Genomic DNA, 10,276 nt, shown 5'->3' on the forward strand with positions numbered 1-10,276 from the left:
ACACACACAGACACACACAGATACACACACAGACACACACACAGATACACACACAGACACACACAGATACACACACACACAGACACACACACACAGACACACACAGATACACACACACACACACACACACACACTGGAATATTACCGAGCCATTAAAAAGAATGAGACAACGCCACTTGTAGCAACATGGATGGGCCTAAAGAGTCATACTGAGTGAAGTTAGGTCAGACCGAGGAGACAGCATATGACATCCCTTACACGCGGAATCTAAAAAGAAGTGATACAAATGAACTCACAAAACAGAAAGAGACTCACAGACTTAGGAAACAAACTTAAGCTTGTTGGGGGGTGGTGGGCAGGGATGCTTAGGGAGTTTGGGGAGTTTAGTATGTACACACTGCTATATTCAAAATGGAAGCAACAGGGACCTACTGCATCAAACATGGAACTCAGTGTTGCGTGCCAGCTTGGATGGGAGCGGCTCTGGCGGAGAAGGAATACATGCATACACACGGCTGAGTGCCTTCGCTGTCCACCCAAAGCTACCACAACATCGCTAGACCCCCAATACAAAATAAAAGTTTAAAGTTTGAAAAAAAATAACCTGTACTTTAAAGTCAAAATTTTATGTCAGTATTTAAGTTTTTCTTTCTTAAATTTGCACTTCAATCCCGCATCCCCATGGAATTTGATATCAATGTAACAAACATTTTTTAATGTTATAGACACTTTTGGCTTAGAAGTCTTTTATTGGTCACCCTATCAAACTTCTTGGCAAGGAAATTTACATATACATTTTAAAAAGTTCAGTGTACCTGGTCAGAATTGAGTTACTTTACAATGATTAATTTTTGTGCAATTGGTGAAAACAAGGTGAATATACTACAAGATCAGAACAACAGAAGTTACATCATTGTTGAAATTTGGCCATGAATGCAGATAGGCTCGTTATGATTTTCACTCCCTGTATATGTTTGCAATTTTCCACTATAAAAGGGTTAAAAATATAATGAAGAAATACGTTTGCTACAAACTGGTTAAACACTCCTAAACAAACAATGTAGAATTTTATCGGCAGTAACATTTTTAACATGGGCACGAGTTTGATCCCTGCCCGGGGAATGAGGATCTCGTACGCCGCGTGGCGCAGACGTCACAGAAAGATGGATGTGATTTCTAACAAGGCGGGCAGTGCCTTTCCTTGGTGCAGATCAAGCAGCCGTCACGATTATTAGGTTCCTGTGTATCTTCCCAGCGATGCTGGATGGATATACGAATACTCACACATACTCTTTCTGATTTACAAAGGGAGCACATTGCATGCACATTCTGGGCCCTGTTTTTTGCCAGTGTGTCTTTGTGTACGACTGGGTCCTATAAATATGTATGTATATATAGACAGACACTTGCTTTTCATTTTAAAAATGTCTTCAGAGAATTCCATGGAATGAATAAATTTATAAGTTATTTATTTATTATTATTAAAAAAAATACGTGTAAAACATGTATTTATTTGGCCGTGCTGGGTCTTACTTGCGGCACCTGGATCTCGATCTTTGTGCAGCACGTGGGATCTAGTTCCTTGACCAGGGGGGACCTGGGCCCCTGCCTCGGGATGTGGAGTCTTTACCACCAGACCACCCGGGGAGTCCAGAAGTATGTTATTTAGACAGACTCTTCCCTACGTGGGGGTACTGAAGTGGTTTCTGATATGATGCCTTTATAACAGGAGCTACAGCGAATCAGATCAGATCAGTCGCTCAGTCGTGTCCGACTCTTTGCGACCCCATGAATCGCAGCACGCCAGGCCTCCCTGTCCATCACCAACTCCCGGAGTTCACTCAGACTCACGTCTATCGAGTCAGTGATGCCATCCAGCCATCTCATCCTCTGTTGTCCCCTTCTCCTCCTGCCCCCAATCCCTCCCAGCATCAGAGTCTTTTCCAATGAGTCAACCCTTCGCATGAGGTGGCCAAAGTACTGGAGTTTCAACTTTAGCATCATTCCTTCCAAAGAAATCCCAGGGCTGATCTCCTTCAGAATATAATCTTCACAAAATACTGTTTTGTTCATCTCTGATTTTATCTTAGAAAAAAAAACCCACATGTTTTTAAGACCAATTTTAATAGAAAAATGCCTCCTTTCAACAGCTTAAGAAATACCTTTCATAGATTTAAAAACTCATCAGAATTGATTCTCTGGCTCAGATTCAGGTGGGAACTTTATCCCCTTCCTGGTTCTCTAATACAAACTGGCCACCCCTGGTGACAAATACAAATCTCATCTTTTGTGATTTATTTTCTAAATACCTAAGCACAGCTGTTTGCCCCTTTTCCGGAAATGACAGAGAAGGGAAGGCTAACATTTACTGAGAATTGATCATGTGCAGGTACCACACCAGGAGGTGTCATCTCATGGAGCCCTCACGACAACCCGATGACATGGATATTGTTTGAAGATCAGAAAACTAATGCTCTGAGAGGCTGAGTCACTTACTTAAGGTCACACAGCTGGTTAAGTGGGAGAAACAGGGATTCATCCCAGGTCTGTTCAATTTCAGGAACTCACTCACTGCCTTGGGAGCCTATTACATATGCTAGCCTATTACATTCAAGCCAGCACAGCCTCGTACACTTTTACAGCTACTTCTACCTTCATGGAAATATTCTGAAGATAGTACAGAACCTTCTAGATATGCTTCACCCAGCTTCTCCTAGTTCACAGACTAAGGCATTAACATTGGGTTCAACACTGTTACCCAGACATTCTGTCTTATTTCAGTGATTTTCCCCACTGATGTCCTTTTTCTCGGCTTTGGGATCCAACCCAGAAAACCATATTCCCTGTAGGATTTCCTGCTACTTTTAGTTTTTAATTCCTGTATTTCTCAACTGCCCCACCACTTCTTGAGAGCAGAACGACTACTGGACATCTGAATCCATTCCAGTGTCCTAGGATCTGTGCTGGACCCAGGACAGGAAGTAATTTATGTGGTTTGGCCTGATTTATTAAGCTTCTGGCTGAAGAAGAAAACAGAAGGGCCAGGCTCCAGAATATCAGGTGTGCTAATGAACGCCACCCCACCGCCCACCCCGACCCCGTAAAGCAAGAGCTGGGGGGAGACATCAGCACCTTGTCTGCCAGGCGCTGGAGGAAGTGGGAGATTTGCTCATAACACCAGGTCATTTCCTCCCGTCCTGGCCTGACCTCCCAGCTCTTGTAGCAACAGTCAGCAGAAGCCACGGCCAAGTCACTTAGTGACATCTTAAGGTGAAGGAAAGAACTGACAGGCGCAGGGTCCCCTCACTCAGAGGGGAGAGAGCTGACAGGGTGCAGGGTCTCCTCACTCAGAGGGGAGAGAGCTGAGAGGCGCAGGGTCCCCTCACTCAGAGGGGAGAGAGCTGAGAGGCGCAGGGTCCCCTCACTCAGAGAGGAGAGAGCTGAGAGGCGCAGGGTCCCCTCACTCAGAGGGGAGAGAGCTGAGAGGCGCAGGGTCCCCTCACTCAGAAGGGGAGAGAGCTGACAGGGCGCAGGGTCTCCTCACTCAGAGGGGAGAGAGCTGACAGGGCGCAGGGTCCCCTCACTCAGAGGGGAGAGAGCTGAGAGGCGCAGGGTCCCCTCACTCAGAGGGGCCGTTCCAAAGGCAGAGTTCTGTCCTTGTTTGGGTTGCCTGCCCCACGGAAATACGAAAAGTCTAGACACTGAATGGACATCAGAACACACTCAATAAAAAGAAAATTTTGCTACGTAATTCTACCTGATCCCTATGATTATCTAGTATTTACTATGCACAGTAAAGTGTTTTTAAAAAATATTTTTGGCCGAGCCAGGTCTTGGTTGCAGCACGCGGGGTGTAGTTCCCTCATCAGGGACTGAACCTGGGCCCCTGCAGTGGCAGCACTGTCCTAGCCCCGGATCACCAGGGAAGTCCCCACAGTAAGGTTTTTTTTTTTTTTTTAATGTATGAGGTTTTGTTTGTTTGGCCACAGGCAGCAGGCGGGATCTTAGTTCCCCAACAAAGGACCTAACCCGCACCATCTGCAGTGGAAGAGTGAAGTCTTAATCCCGGGATCACCAGAGAAATCCCTAAAATGTGTGAGGCTCATCACAGATCCATCTAACAAATATATACTAAACACCGACTATGTTCCAGGTACTATTTTAGGGACTAGCTGTAAGGAATAAATGGTAGAGTTCTAACTTCTGCCCCTGACTTTATATGGATATAGAAAGCAGACCAACAATCAATCAACATAGCATATAAAGTAAGTACCATGTTAGCCAGTTGTGGGGTCAGATCCATTTAGTGACTGAGCATTTCTGCATGTAAATCCTGGGAATATGACAAGGAACAAAATAGTTCCTTAGCTTTGAGATAAGACAGACTCTAGTAGAAGGGGAGGCAATTTTAAATAGAGGGGTCAGGGAAGGCCTTTCCAAGAAAGTACTCTTTGATCTGGGATCTAAAAGATAAAAAAGAGGGAAGAGGGTGGAAAGAGCATTCCAAGCAAATGGGGTAGCACATGCAAAGGCCCTGAGGTGGAAAAGAGACCAGTAGGTTTGAAGAACTGAGAGAGGAGAAGATAGTGGAGAGTGTGCAGTGAGCAAGGGAGGACTTTCAGGCCATGGAGACAGGAAAGCCACCGGGCTAATTGGTTGCTATTTTGACATTTCCCAGAATCCCCTTCCCTGTGGTTTCAGGTTCTGCCAGTGTCGGGGGGCACCCTTAAGAGGCTTGGCAGACAGAGGAAGACAGGCTAGCTGGTGGCAACTTTCTGGAGAATTTTGTGTGGATCAGCTGTGCAGCTGCCCACTGAGAGCTTTCTAAAGGTTCTCAGCAGTTTCTGGCAAGCTTTAGAAAACTGTCTGACTTTGTGACACTCTGGACTGTAGTGCACCAGGCTCCTCTGTCCATGGGATTTTCCAGGCACAAATGCTGCTGTGGGTTGTCATTTCCTCCTCCAGGGGACCTTCCTGATCCAGGTATCAAACCTGCACCTCCGGTGTCTCCTGCGTTGCAGGCAGATTCTTTACCTGCTGAGCCATCAGGGAAGCCCTCCCTGTAGGCCAGAGGTTAACAATCTATGGCTCTCAGGCCTATCCGGCCCATTGCCTGTTTTTGTAAATAAAGCTTTATTGGAACATAGCCACACTCATATACTTGCACATTGTCTGTGCCTGCTTTGGGGCTGCAACAGCAGATCTGAATGGCCTGCAAAACCTAGAACATTTTCATTCTGGTCCTTTTAAAAGAAGTTTGCCAGTCCTGCACTAAGCTATGGCAGGCTGCAAGCATATCTTACAGATACACCCCTGTATCTGTATATGTCTACGAGTGATTTCAGTTATCTGAACCTACCCTTGACATCCAGCAAAAGGTTTTGTGCAAGGAAATGATGGGGTCCAGCTAATGTCTTTGGAGAAGGCCATGGCACCCCACTCCAGTACTCTTGCCTGGAAAATCCCATGGACAGAGGAGCCTGGGAGGCTGAGGTCCATGGGGTCTCGATGAGTCGGACACGACTGAGCGACTTCACTTTCACTTTTCACTTTCATGCATTGGAGAAGGAAATGGCAACCCACTCCAGTGTTCTTGCCTGGAGAATCCCAGGGACGGGGGAGCCTGGTGGGCTGCCATCTCTGGGGTCGCACAGAGTTGGATACGACTGAAGTGACTTAGCAGCAGCAGCTAATGTCTTGGTTATTCAGACAAAGTAGAAGAGCTTTATTGTTCTGCCAGGCAAAGGAGGCCATAGCAGGCTAATGCCCATTAGACTGTGTCCCACCCTGGAGGGAGTAGTGAGGAGTTTTATAGAAATGGTTCATAGAGGGCGTGATAGCTCGTGGACTTTCTTCTGATTGGTTGATGGTGAAGTAATTGGGAGTCAGCATCATCAACCTTCTGGTTCCAACTGGTCTGGGGAGGGGGCGTCTATGTGCTTGTGGGCAGCATACAGTTAACATCCCCCACCTGGTAGGGGTTTCAGTATCTGTAAAACAGGTCAAAGGACACGGCTTAGAACATCAGCTACAGTCCTTGAGGAAGAACTAAAGGTCCTTGACTTTGTTTAATGGCTTAAGTATTACTCTTTTGTCTTCGAGCTAATGTTTTAAAATTCTAATTTTGCTACTGTTTGGAGGGGCTTGGAGGAAGGCAAGACTGGGGTTGGGGGGCCATAAAGAGGCAGTTATCCAGATGAAATGTGGTGACGACTTGTACCAGGGGGTTGGTGGGAGGGATGGGGTGGGAAGACGCGAGATACAGTCAACGGACACACTAGTGCGCAGATCAGGATTAAATACTCTTCTCCACTGAAAAGAACCAGAGCCTCTCTGGGAAACAGTCCATCTCAGAGCTGGGGCAGGAGATACTCAAGAGGCGCCTGGAACACGTGATACCAGAAAGTAAGGACGAGCTTAAAAAACCAGGGGACTTGCTGAAAGGATGCAGGGGCCAAACTGAAAGACGGCCCAGCGGCCAAACCTGGAGCAATTTGAACAAACTAAATAAGCAAAGAGGAAAACACACGGTATGCGTCAATAAATACACGGGGAAGTAGGACGCGCCTCCTTACAGAGATCCCTGTTGACAGGTGAGAAAAGAACGGCAGAATTTGAAAATCACCATATGGCAAATGGGAGCATGGACTCTTAATCGCTGGACCACCGAGGATGTCCCTCAGCTATTTTTTTTTAAATATGTACTTTATTTACTTGGCGGTGCTGGGACTTGGTTTCTTCTGTCTCAGCACGTGGACTCTCCAGTTCGGCCCGGTAGTTGAACCCCACGTGGTCGCTCCACGGCAGCTGGGATCTTAGTTCCCTGACCAGGGACTGAACCCACGTCCTCTGCGTTGCAAGCTGGGTTCTGAACCACTGGACCGCCAAGGACATCCTCTCTCGCTATTCTTAGGCTACTTTTACAGCAATCCTGAATCTTTCCCCAAATAATGATACAGAAACGAACGCACAAGAAGTAGCCCTTAAAATACTAGATAAGCATTCTTTCCTTCCTTTTAAACACGTCAAAATTTAAGGAATTGCTTCCTTCCATCTGCCCCCTTTGTCAATTGCAGCATTTTTTCCAATTTTTAGGTTGCCCTCAGTTACTGAAAATCTGGCAAAGCTCTGCTTTTTTTTTTCCTTGTGGTGCCCATCCCATCCCCTTTCCTTGATCACTGTTACGTTCAGCTTTCAAGAGTCACATTTAAATATAGGAGTAGAAACAGTCTGTGAAGCTATTAGCAATGAAAGATAATCAATTGGAAATGGTTCCCTGCCTGGCAATTTTCAAGCAGTCATCACCAGAAAACCAATTATGCTGGCAGCTCTTGGTCATCATGAAAGTCTTTGTCCAGTTAGAAGTTACAGCATTTGCTGAGATCTAAGATTTATATACAAGCAGCATTTAATATTGATCAAATAAATCAAGGCACATCATATAAATTCCGAACATTCTTGAGCAAAGTCCAGATTTTTAATAATTCTTCCTTTTACTGGTTACTATAGTAATTATGTGCTAAATGTAAAATCTTTTCTTTTCCCCCAAAATATTCATTTATTTTCTGTGTTCTAGGTAGATTAAAATTAATCAATTAAAAATTGCTACATCTGACTTCCATGCATGAAATTATACAGAATTTGTGTACACCCTCTAAAAGAAAGTGTTGTATACAATGTTATTTCTAAAAATAATTTAATCTCCACTACAAAATAAAAACCCAAGGAATGAGAATGACATATTTGTTGATGTGTGAAGAACAATGCCATGGTTTAGAAAGCAAAAAACAGGTTATACCAGGATACAATGTCCTCAGTTCAGTTCAGTTCAGTGGCTCAGTCGTGTCCGACTCTGTGTGACACCATGAATTGCACCATGCCAGGCCTCCCTGTCCATCACCAACTCCCGGAATTCACTCAAACTCACGTCCGAGTTGGTGATGCCATCCGGCCATCTCATCCTCTGTTGTTCCCTTCTCCTCCTGCCCCCAATCCCTCCCAGCATCAGGGTCTTTTCCAATGAGTCAACTCTTCGCATGAGGTGGCCATGGAGTTTCAGCTTTAGCATCAGTCCTTCCAAAGAACACCCAGGACTGATCTCCTTTAGAATGGACTGGTTGGATCTCCTTGCAGTCCAAGGGACTTTCAAGAGTCTTCTCCAACACCACAGTTCAAAAGCATCAATTCTTTGGTGCTCAGCTTTCTTCACAGTCCAACTCTCACATCCATACATGACCACTGGAAAAACCATAGCCTTGACTAGACGGACCTTTGTTGGCAAGGTAATATCTCTGCTTTTTTTTTTAATTTGGAAGGCAATTTATTTGGAAATATATCACATGAATTCTAATATCACAAATTCCCTATTGCAACAAAAGTATTCAAATCAGAATAATTTTCAAGAACTGTGGTTCTTTTATGGAAATGTTTTTAAAAATACAGAGAGCCTTCTTGTTCTTTAGTCACTAAGTTGTGTCCGATCCCTTTGTGACCCCATGGACTGGATCTTGCCAGGCTCCTCTGTGCATGGGATTTCCCAGGCAATAACACTGGAGTGGGGTGCCACCTCCCTCTCCAGGGGACCTTCCTGACCCAGGGATCGAACCCAAGCCTTTTGTATGTCTGGCAGACTCCCCACCATTAAGCCACCATGGAAGCCTATAAAATGTGAAATTTCAAATGATTTTATTTCTACCGGGTGTTCATGATGTTGCTGGATCAAGGGGTTGGTGGATTTGATATTTGCAAATTGATATCTGGCCATCAGGACACTTGTGATTTTTTTTTTTTTTTTTGCCATTTAAAATTTAATCAGGGCTTTCCTGGTGACTTATACAGTAAATAATTTGCCTGCAATGCGGGAGATATGGGTTCAACCCCTGGGTTGGGAAGATTCCCTGGAGAAGGAAATGGCAGCCCACTCCAGGATTCTTGCCTGGAGAATCCCATGGACAGAGGAGCCTGGCGGGCTACAGTCCATGGGGGTCTTGGAGTCTGACATGACTGAGTGACTAACACTTCTACTTTCATCAGGACACTTGTGATTTTTTATTTTTATTTTTTTTGCTATTTAAAAATTTAATACACATCACTTAACTACACAAAAATATGGTCATGGACGGATTTTTTAAAAAGTCCTCCACTGTTGCTGCTGCTGCTGCTAAGTCGCTTCAGTCGTGGCCGACTCTGTGTGACCCGAGACGGCAGCCCACCAGGCTCCCCGGCCCCGGGATCCTCCAGGCAAGGACACCGGAGTGGGTTGCCATTTCCTTCTCCAATGCAGGAAAGTGAAAAGGGAAAGTGAAGTCGCTCAGTCATATCCGACTCTTAGCGATCCCATGGATTGCAGCCCACCAGGCTCCCCCATCCCTGGGATTCTCCAGGCAAGAACACTGGAGTGGGTTGCCATTTCTTTCTCCAATGCATGAAAGTGAAAGTGAAGTCGCTCAGTCGTGTCCGACTCTTAGCGACCCCATGGACTGCAGCCCACCAGGCTCCTCTGTCCCTGGGATTTTCCAGGCACGAGCACTGGAGTGGGTGCCACTGCCTTCTCCGAAAAAGTCCTCCACTAATGCCATTAAAAGTTACTAATGCAATAATGATAATCAGCTTATTTAAATTAGCACAGCACTTAACAAAATAATGCTCAGTTTTGGAGAAGGGGAAAGCCAACTTGGCCTTTCAATATTACTGATGAGGATAACTGGTACAATCTTTGTAGAAAGCAATTTGGCAACATTCAGTAAAAGCCTTAAATATATTCATGACCTTTGACCTAGATTCAATTTTTGGGAATCTAACAGAAGAAAACTAGTCAATCCTAAAGGAAACCAGTCCTGAATATTCATTGGAAGAACTGATGCTGAAGTTGAAGCTCCAGTACTTTGGCCACCTGATGTGAAGAGCTGACTCATTAGAAAAGACCCTGATGCTGGGAAAGATTGAGGGCAGGAGGAGAAGGGGACGACAGAGGATGAGATGGTTGGAAGGCATCACCGACGCGATGGACATGAGTTTGAGTAGATTCCAGGAGTTGGCGATGGACAGGGAGGCCTGGCGTGCTGGAGTCCATGGGGTTGCAAAGAGTCAGACACGACTGAGTGACCGAACTGAATGGAAGAAAATCCTATATATGGAAAGAGCTTTATGCATTATTTTTAATGAAAAGAAACCCAAATGTCCACCAGGGGAGTAATGGTAAGTAACATTTATATGTCATTTTGACTACATGGAAAAATGCTATGTTAGGTTACAAAGAGGGGAAAATAAAAATTTC

The sequence above is a fragment of the Bos javanicus genome, chromosome 13 (genome assembly GCF_032452875.1).
Source record: "Bos javanicus breed banteng chromosome 13, ARS-OSU_banteng_1.0, whole genome shotgun sequence".
NCBI lineage: Eukaryota > Metazoa > Chordata > Mammalia > Artiodactyla > Bovidae > Bos > Bos javanicus.